This window comes from Periplaneta americana, chromosome 2 (assembly GCF_040183065.1).
Source record: "Periplaneta americana isolate PAMFEO1 chromosome 2, P.americana_PAMFEO1_priV1, whole genome shotgun sequence".
NCBI classification, from domain to species: Eukaryota; Metazoa; Arthropoda; class Insecta; order Blattodea; family Blattidae; genus Periplaneta; species Periplaneta americana.
In genome coordinates, this window is record NC_091118.1 from 75,601,823 (window position 1) to 75,620,493 (window position 18,671).

Here is an 18,671-nt window from a genome sequence, read left to right on the forward strand (position 1 = left end):
ACATTTGTTTGTCTGCCAGTTTAGTTGCTGATTCGATGGAAATTTTCTGTAGGCCTAAGGAACGTTATAAGATACGAAATATGACTTAATTAAGGGGGCATGTACACTTCTTATACCTTAAAATTCTGTTATATAAAATATAGGCCTAATATAAAATTTAAATTTCTACACCAACTATTGAAGTTCATTCAGGTAAAAACAACCTGTAGGCCTATTAGTTTTTTTTTTTTTTAGTTATTTAACGACACTATCAATTACTAGGTTATTTAGTGTCGATGGGATTGGTGATGGCAAAATGGTATTTGGCGAGATGAGGCGAGGATTCGCTATAGATTACCTGACATTCGACTTACTGTTGAGAAAAACCTCGGAAAAACCCCAATCAGATAAATCAGCCAAAGCGGGAACTGAACCCACGACCAAGTGCAACTTCAGATCGTTAGTTAACTTAGGCAACTGAGCTACGCCAGTGGCTCTGTATTAGTTCTGAAGTTATGATTTTTAATGTAAAGTGCGGCATTGGCTGTAATAGCTGTTAAGTGGAAAACGGCATGAGCTTTTTCTTCTTCCCAAACTATATTCCTTAAAAACCCTTTTCCTGGTAATTCCGAAAGTGCTGGATAGAATCGAATGACATTTTTTCTGAATTCTTAAACGTAATGTACAAATCAGGCCAGAATATATTTCCGCAAGTTTATTTGCTGTTGGCGATATCTCTTTCGCGTACTGTTCACATACTGTTCGACGAAGTAAATCACGCATAAAATCGTCTATCATACCGAATTCTGTTTTAATTTGTTTATTTTCTCTTTAGTTGGTGAACCGTAATTCTTAATTTCTATGCCCTATATATATTTTTTACCAACTCCGCCGGTTGCGTCCGATGTTAAGTGATTAAGATTTGTACTTATCAAACTACCTCAACTTTCGATTACTCTATGCATAGAATTTCTAACGTTAGACACAATATTTTAACACTTTGTTTTCTTAGCTACGCTCCTCTGCAAATAAGATATTCTGTTTTCTTCGACGGTGTTATTTGTTCTTGTGATGGTCCTCGATCTTCAAGTGAATCAGAAGGCCTGGCTGCGGATCATCTGCTCCAACACTCATTAATCATGGCCGGAATAAATTAGATAAATTGAAGCGCACAACGGTATAAAACAACACGTCGACAAATGTCTGAAAAGACACTGAGAACGGGTGAAACCAAACAGGTAGAGGCAATGACTACTAGATTTGGCAATGCTGGGATCTATTGTATTTCTGCCACGCGGCTAGGGGTTGAGTAGAGGATGGGGGTTTATGAGGGATTACCAATTCCAAGAAGAGAGGCCGTCATGTTTCCGAGCCAAGTATAGTAACTACACACATTGGCTATGCAGAAGCCATACTATCACGTGCTTACGAGAACAAGCTCAAATGGCGCCAGCATATTACAAGAACAGCCTACCTTGGTATTACTCTTAGTATTCATCCGCTTATAACCTAAATAACAAAATATAAAAGTAGCTTTTCTTTTACATAGCGTTTTACATATGAGTGAAGTTATATGTTTCTCGTATTTAATAACTAAAATTCAATTTGTATTTTCAAATAATACGAGGTTATGATTTCAAAATACGGAACTACTGTATATTTTCCTGCGTCATGCGAGTGTTTCGACTCGGAGCCAATCACGGGTATGACAGCCACGTGCTTGTGTTTACATTAGGATTTTTCTTACAGCAAAAAGAGTATAGCAGTACTGGGTGGTGGACAGAAGTCGTAGCGGAAAGGAATACTAAGCAACCTAGTGAAACAGGTAACGGATACATTCTTCACCGCTTCTATCAATAAAATGCGCTATACCTAGTAGGCCTATATTTACGTATTAGAGATCGTCATAGCTAGCGGATATGCAGGAGGTAAGCACTAGAGTCTTGCACAACCGCTTACGAAAAATAGATAGTATATATTGCTGCTGAACGCCTTGCGCTGTAGACAATATGCAAAGCTTTTCCTTCTCGCGGAGTGATCCAATGTTCGGTTCAACGAATGTTCGAGTCTTTCTCACTCTTTGTGGGTGAACGGTAGAGATTAGAGATGAACAATACTAACTGCCGCTCTCGCTCGCTGTGTTCGCTGCATTTGTCTTTCGAGTCTCGGCTCGTCATTCTCGCTGCGCTTCGAGTCTCGCTTCTCATTCTCGAAATAGCATTTGGTCGGCGTGGAAAGATTTCGTAACTTTGAATAACATACATCATAGAAATAAATAACATAAATGTTTAAATGGGACAAAAAGACAAAACAGAACAGTACCTAGTTATCAAAATGTTCTGGTTCTATTATATGTATTACCTGTGATTATATAAATAAATAAATAAAAAAAAACAATTCTCAAATAAATTTGCATTTCTAAGAAACATAAAACATGACATGGATATCTTTTTACTTGAGATTGCACACTTGATCTTAAACTTATGAAAAGAAAATTCCTAGCCTTTTAATAAGGGCCTAATAATTAAATAATTAAAGACTGGGGAACGGATTATTATACACTGAAAGGCAGAGATGATGTTTCAAATAGGCTACTTGATTGTTTATACATATATAAGAGTTGCCAAAGTAGATAAAAGTTCAGTCTGCTTCGGGACTTCGGGAGATGATCAATGTCGAGTCTCGGAGGACTCTGTAGTCTTTAAGTCAAGGACGCGATGTAATACAACATTGTCGTGCGGGTTTTCGGCTTTGCGGGCGCTGTCAGTCTCACTTTCTCGATCGTTATTCATCTCTAGTAGAGAGGATCAACGAGCGATAATGCAAAACTAACAGCGCCCTCAAAGCCAAAAACCCGCACGACAGTATTCCCTGTCGTTGGCTGCTTGTAACCAAACGTTCCAAGACACCGGAACTTCGGGAATGATCAACTCTCAAACGTCAAGCAGCTTTGAATCGTCACAGTTGTTTATACCAGACTGAACTTTGATCTATTTTGGCAACTGTTACATATGTATAAACAATCAAGTTTCGAAACATCATCTCTGCCTTTCAGTGTAGTAATCCGTTCTCCAATCTTTATTTGATTACCTTGATTCAGCGTTAATGGCCCCTGTCCTTGGTTGTTTGGCTAGTGAGCGAGCTGTGTGTTGCGCCATAAGAAATAAATTTAATCATAAATGTGCATAGGAGGGGAAGAGGAACGAGGAAGAATGAAAATAATATCTTTTCTCGTAGCTGAGGGACACTTATGTAAAAAAAAAAATATATAAGTCATCATGACATTGTTTAGTCAACAGAGGTACCGTGATTAGTAACGGGACGTGTGGAAGAATATTGTGTTTTAAGGCGAAGTGTACAGCGACATGATAAGATGGAAGTGTTAGGTGTTATGGCTGCGCGGCCTGACCTATGTGACCCAGGCCGCCAGTAGTGAAATTATTTTTCGTATGTTTGAGAACAAGTATACAATCTCAAGTAAAACAAAACGCTTTATTTAACGCTATGCTTTTTAGAAATTCACATTTGAGATTTTTTATTTATATAGGCCTAACCATAGGTAATATCTGATAGTAGAACCAGAACATTTTGATATCTGTGATACTGTTTTCTGTTGTCTTTTTGTATCAATGAAACATTTCTAATGTTATTTATTTAATTATGTATGTTATTCAAAGTTACGAAATCTTTCCACGCCGAGCAAATACTGTTTCTAGAATGATGAGCGAGACTCGAAGCGCACAAAAGTTACGAGACGAGAATCGAAAGACAAGTGCAACGAACACAGCGACCGAGAGCGACAGTTTTGATCATCTCTAGTGGACGGCTCTAGGTCATGAAAGGCAGACGACATTGAACCACTCAGGAGTTTCAAGAATCGTTGCAAAGACGCGATTATTATCGTGTGCCTTTCAACTGATATTTCCTCTTCTCTCCTCATTCATTCATTCATTCATTCATTCATTCATTCATTCATTCATTCAGCAATCCAGGTATTGCAGTTAAATATGGCCAGAAGCATGCGTCATGAAGCTACAATAATTACAACTTAAGAGTACTTTTATTTTTGTTAATAACTTTTTATCTCCTTAAAAATATTTTTAATTAAATAATAATACATCTATTTATAATAATAAAAAAGACATATGCTATATTAAATGAGCAGTCCGCGATAAAATTCCATATTTCGATTATATTATAGGATGTTTACCAAAGTAATCCTTGGATTAACGGCGTTTGTCGCATCGCTCTACGCCTTTTAGTTTGCGAAATATTAAGGGTCTTGCTGCAAGCTCTGACGTCATAACCACTGATGGTTTCATAAGACTGCGTTGTAGTTCCGTTTGACAGACAGCGTAGAACGAGGAAATATATATTCATACGTTACAGTTAGTTATTATTAACACACTTAGGACCTATCACGTGCATATACTGTAGTAGTAATAATAATAATAATAATAATAATAATAATAATAATAATAATAATAATAATAATAATAATAACTTACCCATTTTGAATTTCGTACTCATAGTGATTAGAACAACTTGGGTCTGGTAAGGGTTCAAACTGAAAAGGTTTAATATGTCGATCCATTATAACCTAAGTCAACGCCTTCACTGAGTGAGTGAATGTACTGTATGTGATTTTTTTTTTCATTGGGTTATTTTACGACGCTGTATCAACATCTAGGTTATTTAGCGTCTGAATGATATGAAGGTGATAATGCCGGTGAAATGAGTCCGGGGTCCAGCACCGAAAGTTACCTAGCATTTGCTCGCATTGGGTTGAGGGAAAACCCCGGAAAAAACCTCAACCAGGTAACTTGCCCCGACCGGGATTCGAACCCGGGCCACCTGGTTTCGCAGCCAGACGCGCTGACCGTTACTCCACAGGTGTGGACTGTATGTGAATATTCGTTATGAATGGACTGCAAATACGTGTTTATCTCACGTCAACAATAAATTAGTACATGGTTTATATTATTCTATTGCGTCATAGTTGTTGAGTCACACGGTTTAGGCACGAAGCTATGTTTGGGGGGAACCTCTAAAACATGTGGATCATCGAATTGCGGCAGTTGATAACCAGCACTATTTCCAAGACATTTTTCTGTATAGTATCTTCTCTCCACGCATTTTTCTTCCAGCTGTATGTTTTGTCTTCCACCCATCGTTTAGTGGCTTTAGAGTAAGTTACTGGAGTCTGGAGCCAGTTACATCTCTTTTCACGTTGTAATTATGGTCCATTATCGCAATCATAGTTCTTGTTACCATTCCACCATATGGAAAGTGTTTTCTCTTAGGAGTGTAAAGCAATATCTCGTTATGGTATGATTCAAATTTGCTGGTGTGACAAAAGTGATTAGTCTGATTTAGGTTTTTTAAAAGGGCAGGGTTACATACAACTTATTTCAGAGAATTGTAATCGCTGGATCCAGGTTCGATCCATTCCCTCTCACTATTATATGGGTGAATGTGTCCACATTTTTTATTATGTCTCTGTTTCTCCCCATTCGTGTATATTACAAACATGATTTAATACAGAAATGAATCTGTCTTCTAAGTCGTCAGAATCACCTTCACATGTAGCACAAGACCACATAGGTGATTTACGATGCTCTCTTTCCACATTTGTGCGGCGGCTTTAAGCTTTTTCCCATGTGCCAATTGTCAAATTGATAGCCCATCCATTCATATTTGGTTCTTATCAATTTCCTGATTCCTCTATGGCGGTCCGATAGAAAGAGGGTAATGTTCATTTTTTCTTTTAGGCGATCTAGAACTTTTTCGCATGCTGCTTCGCCTACAATTAAGACCTTTTTGCAGAACTACGAAGTCTATAATCTTATCTGAATCGAGGTCCATTACACTGTAAGTCACATATTTTGCACTGAAACTAGGTGAGTCAAATTGGCCATCACCGCGATTCGCAAGTTTTTATCTTTTAGGGAATTGATAAGTTGTTCATGAATCTGAAAATAAGTACATCTGACTGTTGGTTCTACGAATTTTGAAATTATTTTATAAAATGTTGTCTTGCCGATGAAACATAGTTGTAAAGTTTTTGAAAATTTTTCAAACAATTTGTATCTTATATCGCGCAAGTATAACGCAGAACTCACTGCTATGCTTCACCTCTGTTCGGACTTCCATTCCCAATTATGGGCATTCTGGCACACTGCATTAACTTTCAGCAATGGTCCTATTGTTTCTACCAAATATTTGTAAAAGAGGAATGACAAATATTACAGAAGAAAAACAAAATTTGTAACGCTGACCAGAATACAAAAAAAAAAAAAAAAAAAAAAAAAAAAAAACACTTTTTGAATTCCTATTTACTTTCTGTTTCATATGTAGCATCCTCGGAACCTGATGAATTAGAATTTGAAGTTTCTTCTATTTGAAAATATGTCTCTAAGTCAGTTTCTCTCCCCCACATCGGATTCACCACACACATTTCTTAGCGTCTCGCATCCTATCTCACACTGCACAGCTTTGTTTATATTAGGTTCCTGTGAATTTTCAGCCTCATCGAGAACTACACACACGTCAATATTTTCAGCTATAGGTGCATCACTGCAACTTGCTATTGCTTCTTCGACGACCTTCTTTCATTTATAAGCAGAGGAGCGCGTAGGATCAGAACTGTCTTGGGGAGATTCTCCTTTCAAAAATAGGAAAGTGACAGAAGTTTTCTTAATTTTCATATGAGTTCTATTGTCTTTCATTAAACGCCTTTTTTAGTAAAGACGATTCTTCAAAATCAGTTTCACGGAAATGACTGGAACACACAACAGTAGTTTTCGATAGTGTAAAACCTTTTCTGTTGATTTTCTTCACCCATGTTTTAAATCTTTGCAGTAACTTTTCTTCGTTCGCAAATACATGAAATGATACCCCTTCTTCATGTTCTGTTTTTGTTGTTCCCTCTGAACACGAAAAATCGCAACACCACGGCATTTTAAACTGCATTACGATACAATTTCTTCTGTTTAGTCTACTGTAGTTAAAAATCGTTCATATAAAAGAAAATACGTCTACATAAAACCACAACATTGGTATGTGCTGGTTTTATGATTAAATGAAAAGCAAAACATGACTTCACACAATCATAACTAAGTCCGAAATTCTGTTCACGTTTACTACGGCGAGAGAAGATTATTTATTTTAATACAAAGCGTTGCGCTGCACTCGCCGATGTTCTCGGTCTACTACGCAATCACACCAGTTCAGTGGCTGTGACGTCATAAGTATTTGTGCGGAGTCAGTAACTCAAGAACCATGCCTCGCATTGACATGCGGCAAATTACATTGTACTTAGATTGAAAAACGTGTTTGATTAAAGCCAACTTAATTTTATCGCGGACTGCTCCTTTAACAACTACTCTTCCAGAGGTAGCCTATGCATTTTGAGTTTAAAGTATAAACGTTACAAAGTAAGCCTAAGTGTACTTATTTGTTCTTCTATTTTGTAAGTATTATAATTTATTTTATTCTTGTATTTGTTTACATATCAGATTTCATATTATGCATTACGCTTATTTCCTTTGCTGTTATCAGTGTCCATTTGTTTATATATTAGTTATAAAGATAAATGTACTAAAGTGTCCAATCAATTATTGTAGGCCTATTTCAAACTAACACTTTTTTAAATTAGGAAAAATAAATTTCCTTAAAATTTTACTCCATTTGTGTAGTCAGAATATGTCATCAGAGTTATTGTATGGTGAAGTGCGCCTCGTGTTCTGTCTAGCCTGCAAAACATTAGAGGCAACCGCTTGAAAGTCGGATATTCGGTCGGAAGCTCAACCTCGCCGGTTGTTCTCCAACCGGTCGAATATAAACCGGTTCTAAGCGCTGTTCTGCAGGTCTCTAGTAAGCACTGTTGACAATTCAAAGGCCAGTACATTATATTAAAGAATTCGCTAAGGAATATTTTTCTTTAAAGGGAGAAAAGGCTATATATTTCAAATTGTGCCATATAAATATAAAAGCAGGACGAAATACTTTAATCAGAGACATTGTAACGGTGCGAGATACCATGAAAATCCAAATACTGAATACGTAAGATCACTTCCTCAAAGAGTTTCGCATAGTAAAAGTTTTACCGAGATTTGTGCGATGTAATGTTGCATACACCTAAGTCAGGCATGTCAATTGATGCCCACAGGAGCAAGCGCGCGCTTTAGAGCCTAGGAGAGCCTGAGCGCTTTACAGCGGAAAGGAAAGTGACAGACGAAAGAGGTGGTATATGCCGCTTGGTCGAGCTATATTCAGGGATGGCCCGCACTGATTCAATAGATAAAGGGAAGAGAACTTATTAAAACTATATCCATGTTAATTTTTAGATTTGCCTGAGAAGTATAAGTGCATTATAAGAATGTAAGTTTTAATTTTAATGCTCATTTTTCACAAGTTGATTTTTTTATTCAAAAGAAATATTTTCTCAACTTTTCGTATAGAAAAGTGAAATTTTCAGGTATAGGCCTATTTATTTAGTAGCCTTACAGAATGTTTTCGTAAATCTAATATACCGTATATACGTATTACTGGAGATAGTGTATTGAAAATTTTGAAAATATTCGAATAGAAATTGTTTGTAAGGAAATGAATTAACAAAGCAACTATTGTTACATCATAAGCAAAAGATACGTGCCCATGTGTTGTAAAAATGTCAGCTCTATAGCTTCAGCAGATTTCGAGAAAATAATTTAATATTCTGATGATAGGAAGTTGCTCACAAAGATCACCTTAAAAGCATAATGCGATAAGAGTTTTGTTACGTAATATTAGTTACACTTAAAACAGATACAGTACCTAGGCAACTTTGCTTTGTACTGTAATATTGTTTTGATTAGTTTACTGATTACGTTTGTAAGGCTAAGGATACCATCAATATAAATTCCAACTTATCACGTCATACTCAATCTCTTTCTTTGGAATATCACTTTCTTTAAGAATGATGTGTTTCATGCACTTAATACAGTATAATATTATACCACTATGGAATTTAAGTGAATATTCCTTCTTAACTCTCTATTACGTTATTAAGATTTAAAACACAAGTGCAATATTAAGAAATCAGTTTAGTACTTTTGTTTTACAGACAATATAGATAATATTAAACAGAAAGAAGCCATATAAAAATAACGACATAAAATTTCACGTTCCGTTTGAAGTTTGTGCACCACTGTTTTCTTAATCCAACAGGTTGCTTATTCATATACACAACCCTTCCTCTTTCCATACTTAGCGCTTGCTGCCCGCGCACGACGTCAAGGTCAGAAAAATGCGCTTGCTTTGACATCACTGACCTAAGCTCTCGTACCTCCATAGCCCGTTGTGACACGCTGGGGGAGCTGATTAGATGCTGCGAGTTAGGCCTACTATGCCAAGCATGATAACAAAATGATTTAAGTTATTAACATCTTACACAGCGAAGATAGTTCCGCAGTCAAAATGGCAAAATCCCTGATACCAGAATAATATTAAGAAATTCTCACGTATTCATTAACAAATTATTTTTCACATGTGTTCAAAACCATAACATTGCTGGAGTTTTCAAATATTGAAATGCCCGAGGCATTTCGACTAGTGGACCAAGTAGTTCAAGGATTCAATGAAGGGTCTACCATTACAAGATCGAGAGTGAAACTGGAAAATATTTTGGATAAAAATTTTGGTTATGCAACTTTGTGCAGTATATAAAATATTACGTTCGTGCTCAAAGTGAGCGTAATTATGTGAGGTGTGTAGATATCTGCGACGTTTCTTATTTTCGATATAGGCTATGCATGTGACTTAGAGAGAAGCTTTTTCGATACAATGTTTAAGCGATAATAGGAAACATTTTTAATACACTACAACATACAACAATATGTTGTAACACACTGTAATGAATTGTAAGCAGGTGTGTAGTCGTAAATGAAATAGTACCAGGACGCATTGCGAAAATTTAGCTCAGTTGGTAGAGCAGCTGGCTACGGACTGGAAGGTCCGGGGTTCGATCCCAGGTGGTGACAGGATTTTTTCTCGTTGCCAAACTTTCAGAACGGCCCCGAGATTCACTCAGCCTCCTATAAAATTGAGTACCGGATCTTTCCTGGAGGTAAAAGGCGGTCAGAGCGAGGTGCCGACCACACCACCTCATTCTAGTGCCGAGGTCATGGAAAGCATGGGGCTCTACCTCCATGCCCCCAAGTGCCTTCAGTGCATGTTACGGGGATACCTTTACCTTTTATTTTTATTATTATTATTATTATTATTATTATTATTATTATTATTACTTACTGGCTTTTAAGGAACCCGGAGGTTCATTGCCGCCCTCACATAAGCCCGCCATTGATCCCTATCCTGAGCAAGATTAGTCCAGTCTGTACCATCATATCCCACCTCCCTCAAATCCATTTTAATATTATTTTCCCATCTACGTCTCGGCCTCACTAAAGGTCTTTTTCCCGCCGGCCTCCCAACTAACACTCCATATGCATTTCTGGACTCGCCCATACCTGCTACATGCCATGCCCATCTCAAACGTCTGGATTTAATGTTCCTAATTATGTCAGGTGAAGAATACAATGCGTGCAGCTCTGCGTTGTGTAACTTTCTCCATTCTCCTGTAACTTCATCCCTCTTAACCCCAAATATTTTCCTAAGAACCTTATTCTCAAACACCCTTAATCTCTGTTCCTCTCTCAAAGTGAGAGTCGAAGTTTCACAACCATACAGAACAACCGGTAATATAACCGTTTTATAAATTCTAACTTTCAGATTTTTTGACAGCAGACTAGATGACAAAAGGTTCTCAACCGAATAATAACACGCATTTCCCATATTTATTCTGCGTTTAATTTCCTCCCGAGTGTCATTTATATTTGTTACCTTTGCTCCAAGATATTTGAATTTTTTCACCTCTTCGAAGGATAAATCTCCAATTTTTATAGTTCCATTTCGTACAATATTTTGGCCACGAGACATAATCATATACTTAGTCTTTTTGGGATTTACTTCCAACCCTATCGCTTTACTTGCTTCAAGTAAAATTTCCGTGTTTTCCCTAATCGTTTGTGGATTTTCTGCTAATATATTCACGTCATCCGCATAGACAAGAATCTGATGTAACCCGTTCAATTCCAAACCCTCTCTGTTATCCTGAACTTTCCTAACGGCATATTCTAGAGCGAAGTTAAAAAGTAGAGGTGACAATGCATCTCCCTGCTTTAGCCCGCAGTGAATTGGAAAAGCATCAGATAGAAACTGACCTATTATTATTATTATTATTATTATTATTATTATTATTATTATAGGATAAACTCCGACAAGACATTCTTGAAGAGAACGCGTGTAAACCGTGCATTTACGGAGGTTGCGTATTAGGCGGATATTCTAACTTTCAGATACCTATATTATACGGTATCTATTATCATTTTCTTATTGAATTACAATTTTCATGGACAGTATTGCCCTATTATACAGGATCGTCGTTTTCACATTCGTTGGGGACGGCCTACAGGATTAAAAAATGTCCATACAACATAGTGTCAAAACTCGATAGTTTTCTCAGAAAAAATATTTCTTTCCTTATTTTATTTGCGTTATACTGCTTATATCGCTACTAAAATTACGAAAACAATTACATCAGTAGATACATCTAGCAAAGAGTTAATATTAGTTAAAATAAATATTTGTGTGTTCTATTACGTTTTCGTCAAATTAAATAAAAATGCATGCTTAAATTTGTTAACATTTTGGAGTGAGATGTGGCAACGTTCAGCAGGCAGTACTCTGCACAGACGTAAGTACGAGTCAGCCGAGTTCAAGCTCCCTGTCAATAGCTCTACTGCCGAGCGGATGGCAATTCAGTACAGGGTATTCGATAAACAACTTACAATGTCATTCACAGTTTAGGAATATCAAATGTTATTAATTTATGGAGAAAGTCGTCGTAATTCAAGTGAGGCAAGAAAGATGTTTTCCCCAAAGAAGGTTACTTAATCGGCGAAGTTTTGTAGCAGTTTCTTAACGATTATTAGAAACTAGAAGTCTCTTGCCTCGTTTCGAAAATCACACAACCAAAAATTTGTTTAAAAATGATACTGCTTTACGGAAGCGGGAGAGATTAAAATGTTGCATTAGAAAAAAAAAAGTTCGTATGATTTTGTGCAGAAAACCATTATTGTTCATTTTTAGACCCACAATTAAAAATGGAGCAATATTGTTACATGAAATATAAATTTACCATGATATTCTATTATTGAGATTGAAAGTTTGTATTTGCTGCTCGTTTTATGTAAACAGTATTGTCATGGTCCGCTCCTGCATTAGAACAGGCAATTGGACCACCCTTTCCAATCCATCTACCTGAAAAATGGTGATCTAACCATCGGCGTACTGGAAGTCTGAAATGTGCTGGAGTACAGTCTAGTTCATACCATAGTTTCCTGGCCAGCCCAGTCCCCAGACCTAACACCATTGACTTCTTTCTCTGGGGCTGCATGAAGGAGAAAGTGTACCAAACGGAGATAGCAGGCAGGGAAGAGCTCGTTGCATAGATTAACACGGCTGCAATGGAGATACACCATCACGGATTGGATAATGTGCAGCGAGAGATCAGACGGCATGCTGAAGCGTGTGTTCGTGCGAGAGGGGGACAATTTTGAGCATCTGCTCTAGACAACTGACAATTAGCCTGCCTTCTCTCAAGCAAACAGATCTATTAGGTGTGGAATAAAATGGGGATAGATACGGTACGTGACATTCGTGAAACTCGGAAACGGAGATAAATATTGAAAAAGTGTATTAGGATTTTTTTTTTTGCAAATAAGATCCTGAACCACTTCCTTAAGGATTGACCTGACCTTTTGATACATCCTGTATATCTCCTATTCCTCATACCCATGCCTGTTATAGGTAACACCAATTATCATTCCAAAAAAAGTTTTAAAATTCCAACCATAAAAAAGACAATTAAATGTAGTTGCAAATTTCTTCATTACAAAAATTCAACCAGACAATTTAACCACATTACAATTTGTATATTATATTTTGTTACGGTAGGGGGGGGGGGAAGAAGCATCAACCTTAGAGTCAGGCAAGGAAAAGGATACAGTGTTCTGGAACAGTAAGTTATAATGATACCTTTTGCATAGCAGGCAGCTGTGATTACATAACGGATTATATAAATAGGATTACATGCTTTATTTTCAACTGCCGCATTCATTTTCTTGTGAATACCCTAGTTCCTTAAGCTGTTGTTACAAATAAATGCAGGACTAATGGCCCGAGTTGCCCAAAGCGATATCAATCCCGAATCAAAAATAACTTTATGCAAGGATTTATACTGAGCCTAATTTTATTTATTTCTTTTAATACTTTGAGTCCCTGTGAACATTCCCGGTGTTTCTGTCGGCGGACAAGCGGCAAATACCTATCTCCGCTGCTTTCATCCCCCAATTCAAGGCGCTTCACCGGATTAAAACTTAAGTAGGCTACTATGTATGCTATAGTAATATATGTAACAAGTTTTCAAAATTGAACATCCCTGATTTATGACTAACCACTGAAGACACCAATTCAGCTATTCTCATAAGTTCTCCCTTTACTTCCATGGCTGGTGAATCCTATAATCTTCAGTTTATTTCATCATTCCTGACGCTGTGAATGGAAAAAAGAGTGATCCACGAATCTAAACAAGGACCTCTCTGATATATCGATAGACAGGGGCAGGTATTTATGGAGATTAATTTTATCATTTGTGTTTTTTAATATTGGGGTAGGCGGAGATTGTTGGAGATTGATTTGTATTCTTGGCGGAGATTAATAGGCATTTTGGAAAATACAATTGTTTTCGAATAGAGTATTAACTCAGCATGAATAGGCCTATTACTTTCCAAATAATTAAAATTAAAGGTTCGTTGGATTCTGGTAAAGATGCGGTATGGCCAGTAGACAATATTTTTGTTCGATTGCGACTGTATTCAACACACATTCATTAAAAACGAAAAAAACTTGCAGCCCTCAAATCGACACTTTCAAATTACTAGTGAAATGTTGAATTCTCCGTCTTTTGAGATCACTAATGTAATCACAACACCTGGAATACCATGTAATGTAGCCTACTTGGATATATAACAAATTCAAGTGAAAAGAAAATTCGAAAAAAAAAAACTCAGAATATGAAATTCGCTATTAGAACTCTATTTCGCGATTTGTCGAGATTGTTTTATTCGTATATTATTATTATCAGAATCACTTAATTCGTAAAGATTAGTAAAAATCTATTGTATATCTATTATGTCGTGATTTTCGCGATCTCCATAAATACCCGCCCTGCCAATAGACCTCAAACAAACTCTAGGGTTGGTGCAGAGGTACACCCATATGACCATGACAAGAAGTTAGCCTTCAGTCTCGGCAAATAAACCAGTTCTTCAATGTGAAATAGTGGTCATTATGACCTCTGGGGAAGTATCAACAAGGGCTATGATACTACAAATATTAGGTTAATGCTAAACTTCGTAGCGTTTTTTCTCTGTGACAAAAGTTTTTGTTAGAGATGAATTTTTTTTAGTAGGTTATTTTACGACGCTTTATCAACAGCTTAGGTTATTTAGCGTCTGAATGAGATGAAGGTGATAATGCCAGTGAAATGAGGCCGGGATCCAGCACCGAAAGTTACCCAGCATTTGCTCATATTGGGTTGAGGGAAAACCCCGGAAAAAACCTCAACCAGGTAACTTGCCCCGACTGGGAATCGAACCCGAGCCACCTGGTTTCGCGGCCAGACGCGCTAGCCGTTACTCCACAGGTGTGGACGTTTGAGATGAATATAAGACAAAAATTAATCAGTAATATATTCTCCTACATTATCCGTGATTCTCAGTCAATGCTGGGATATTCGATTCCACGTATAAATAAATCTGTTGGTTTGCAGCTAAATAACTCGTCAAGCTAGGTTTGTAAAGCATCTTAGTTATCAAATAAAGTTCCCTTCAAAATTGTCGGATAGAGCAGTCGTGCTCACAAACGGCAACCTGCACTCAGTGCATATACGTGGAGCTAGGTCAGGGTGAAGTGCATTACGCTGTGATGACGTAACAGCGCGCTAGCTTGAGCTTTTTCCCAGCTGTTTGACCCTTCTTGGCTTGTAGACTTGGCTTTCCTGTCAGATATGACAAATCATTTCAATGACCTAAATATTTCCTTGTAAGGTAAAGACCTTCTGATTACTGATTTCTTCAATAAAATTAAAGCATTTCGAATGAAACTTAATTTGTAGACACAACAAATGCAAGAACGCAATTTGCCTCGTTTTCTAAATCTAAGCAAATTTGTGTCTAATGATACGGATTCACAATATGCTGCATTTGTGGAATCTTTTACTAACTTAGATAACTTAAGGCATTTGAGGAACGATCAGTGAAATAGAATCCCTCCAGTTGGATTTTCAAATGTTCATGTTCCCATTTTCCATTGATATATCCACAGTTCCCTCCACGCTTCAAATGGAATTAATAGATCTCAAATGTGACAGTTTCCTTGAGGTGAAGTTCAAAATAACTGAAGATATAACTACATTCTATCATTATATCTCATCTGATCGTTTTCCACGTCAGTACAGGCATGCAGCAAAAATAATAAGTACGTTTGGTACTTAATATTCGATCCGGTTTTGTGAATTGAATTCGGCGTAGCTCAGTGGTTAGAGCGCTTGGTACGTAGAACCAAGGACCCGGGTTCGATCCCCGGCGCCGGCCGGAGCGAATTTTTCTCCTCAATATTAATTGTCACTATGATTGCTGTGCACTTTACTGCGGGATCCCGGCCATTAGTCACTCAGCTGAGTGCGCTCCTTGTATAATGGCAGTTGACTTGAAATGTAAACGTCAACATATATGCCCAACTTGGAGTCAGGCCACAAAAGGGAAAAAACACTGTAGGAGGAGAGTTCGATCCGGTGCTGTGGATTGAATTCGGCGTAGTTCAGTGGTCAGAGCGCTTGGTATGTAGAACCAAGGACCCAGGTTCGATCTCCGGGGCCGGAGCGAATTTTTCTCCTCAAATATTAATTGCCACTATAACAGATATTATTCTGTTGGACCAATTAATAACATCTTTAGTAAATACGTTTGGTACGACGTACTTATGCGAGCAGGTTTTCTCTGTTCTAAAAATGTGTGAAACCAGCTACAGATCACAGCTAAGCGATACGCATTTGACATCTATGATTCGGCTGCATTCGAGTAGATCGAATGTTCCAGATATTACTCGTCTGGTGGCACAAACACACATGCAATGCCTAGCGTTTTAAGTTTAGGTCTGTTCCTACAACACCGTTTCTGTTTAGAATTTCTTTTGTCAATGTAAATGCAATAAATTGATTTATATTGTTTATATTTTGTTTGAAAAAAGATCCCACATCCTCATCTTCTTGCTCCGAGTTCTACTCGTTGCCTGGTCCACTTATACCTGCCCAGTCTGCACCCTCACGCCCCGGGCGCTCCCGTTACCACCCCTGGGATAGAGAACGGAAAAGGTGGAAATCTGAGGGCGCAAGATCGGAAGAATATGGGGAATGTGAAATCTTCTCTCAACCGAGATCCTCGATGGCTGCTTTCGTCTTGTTAGCGGAGTGCGAGCGTGTATTATCATGTTGCAGTAGCAATTGATGCAGTCTTCCCAGTCGATTATCTTAAATTGCGGCCGCAAGGCGTCTGAGTTGTTGACAATAAATTTCAGTACCTAGTTATGGTTGTATTCCTGGGAAGCAATTCATAGTAAAAGATGCCTGCTTTATCTAATCAGACGATAATATATTCTGTGGAGGGACCTAACTTTCGTATGAGGTGTTAACGTGTTGAAACGACAGAATCATTTTCTTGCAGTGATGTTTCCAAAGGTATTCTCCCCGTACATGGTACAAATATTTCGAGCCGCCACCGCTGCCTTTGCTTCTCTATTAAACTCAAACACAAGAATATGTCGAAAGTGTTCGTTTCTTTTTTCCACTTGACACTCCATCTTCTTTAGCCAACAAATAGCATAAATATTATTCAAATCCGCAATATTTAAGGCGCATTTACAAATAATGACAAACGATAAAGTATATAATTACATGACTGTTTTCCAAGTAATATAATCCTTTACAAACACTGTTAATATCGGATGTTTCAAAATGAATATCGAGATTTTAAGGCTTTGTAGTATTTATTACATTTAACGTACAATTATAAATAATACATGAAATTAAAGAGCAACTCAAACAGTTTTGTACGCACGCATGCGCATGCACTGTTTCCTCTGTCTGCCTTAGAAAGCGCCAGTAGCGACTAGTGAACAGAAAGCTTGAAATTTTCGCATCTGGGGGTCAGCAAATCCCCACGAGATGGTACAGTTGCAACGAGACTCCCCTAAATTGAATGTTTTTTGTGCCATATCCCGGCGGAAAGTTCATGGGCATTTCTTTTTCGGCGAAGCAACTGTAACTGGTGCTTCTTATCTTGATGCGCTACAACAATGGCGCTTTCCTCAATTGGAAGAAGGTGAACCAGAGATGGCGTGCCGCCTCACTGGTATATGGAAGTACGCGATTGGTTAAACTGTAGTGAATACCTCAGAAAATGACCTCAGTGTCTAAAGTTTAGAATAGTTGTTTCCCCTTTCTTTGGATTAAATGTCACTGGTTCTATATTGTAGGGTAATAAATTTGACGTTATTGTGTGTTTGGAACATTTCAAGTGAAATATCGTTTTAGTGTGACAGACATTTATGAAGACGAATGGAAAACTGACAGACTACGAGAAACAATTCTAAGGAGCATTCACATGTTTTGAAAAGTATTTCAGCTTTTGTACAGAAACCTTGAAAAGGCTTTGAAAGTAACTTAATGGTAATTCAAGCTGCCTCACAGCTCACAGGTGGGGCTGGGCTAGTCATAACTTATCGGGATTTGTATGCCCTAATTGTTGTCACAATTCTTATGTTTTAAAAAGGGAACATGTCCCATGTCACATAACTCAACGCGTGAGGGACGCTAACGAAACAGGTGTTCCCCCCTCAATGACTGTTGTTCCCTATATAAGTTTTGACTCGCCCTGACCCCTAGCTCACTTGTGATTTCTTGTTTCCGCGCTCACTTGCGTATTCTGCGCTAGTCGACGCTAACATTCTGTAACTTTGTATCTTTAACACTTTGTAACTTTGTATCTGTTTTCATTTAAGACTTAAATTCTGTGACTAAGCTTCAGCTATCATTTCGGCCTGATATCATTAGAACCGTTAATAAACGTGAGCTAGCACAGTAATCCTTCTATTTATTTCTTTAACTCAACTCATCTTCCAACATTTGGGGTCGTCGCCGGTACATCGAGAATTACGTACAACCTACGTCTTCGAAGGAAGTCCGTCGATCCTGGGACTGCAGCCTGGGACACGACAGGACGACGTTGTACCCGACCGTTGGATTGGCCGAAAGGGACCGAATGACAGAGCTTGTTTCGCATGGCCTCCACGTTCACCAGATCTTACGCCATGCAATTTTTACCTTTGGGGATTCATAAAGGATCGTTTGTATTACCTCCGCTACCAGCTGACCTACCAGACTTAAGTCAGAAGATTGAAGCAGTTGTCACAATTACTCCAGACACACTGATCAAGGTCTGGGAAGAACTCGCTTATCGACTCGATGTGTGCCA

General features: G+C 37.9%; 1 protein-coding gene across 2 annotated transcripts in view; it reads right to left on the reverse strand.

The window, feature by feature from the left end:
- Positions 1-18,671, reverse strand: part of LOC138694346 (uncharacterized) — a 233,884-nt gene that overhangs the window by 132,083 nt on the left and 83,130 nt on the right. The window lies entirely within an intron of this gene.